We start from the raw sequence: 265 nt of genomic DNA on the forward strand, positions 1-265 counted from the left end.
GCTGCACGGCTGGCTGCTCGCTGCCTCGGGCAGGGCTTATTAGGGATTTTGGATGGATTTGAGGCTAGGGTCTCCCACCCTGTACGAGGGGGACAGTGTTGGGGGGACACGCAGTGCCAGAAGGCTCTGGTCCTGCTGTGGAGCATTTAACGAGGAAAACCCGCCCTTGCTGCCGTCTGCTGAGCATCCCTGGCTCAGCACTGGGGTCTGCCCTGCAGCAAAACCCAGGCCAGGGGCCCCAGGGAGCCGGGGGGCTGTGCTGTGC

Source organism: Fulmarus glacialis, unplaced genomic scaffold (genome assembly GCF_000690835.1).
Source record: "Fulmarus glacialis isolate BGI_N327 unplaced genomic scaffold, ASM69083v1 scaffold35194, whole genome shotgun sequence".
In the NCBI taxonomy this organism is placed as follows: domain Eukaryota; kingdom Metazoa; phylum Chordata; class Aves; order Procellariiformes; family Procellariidae; genus Fulmarus; species Fulmarus glacialis.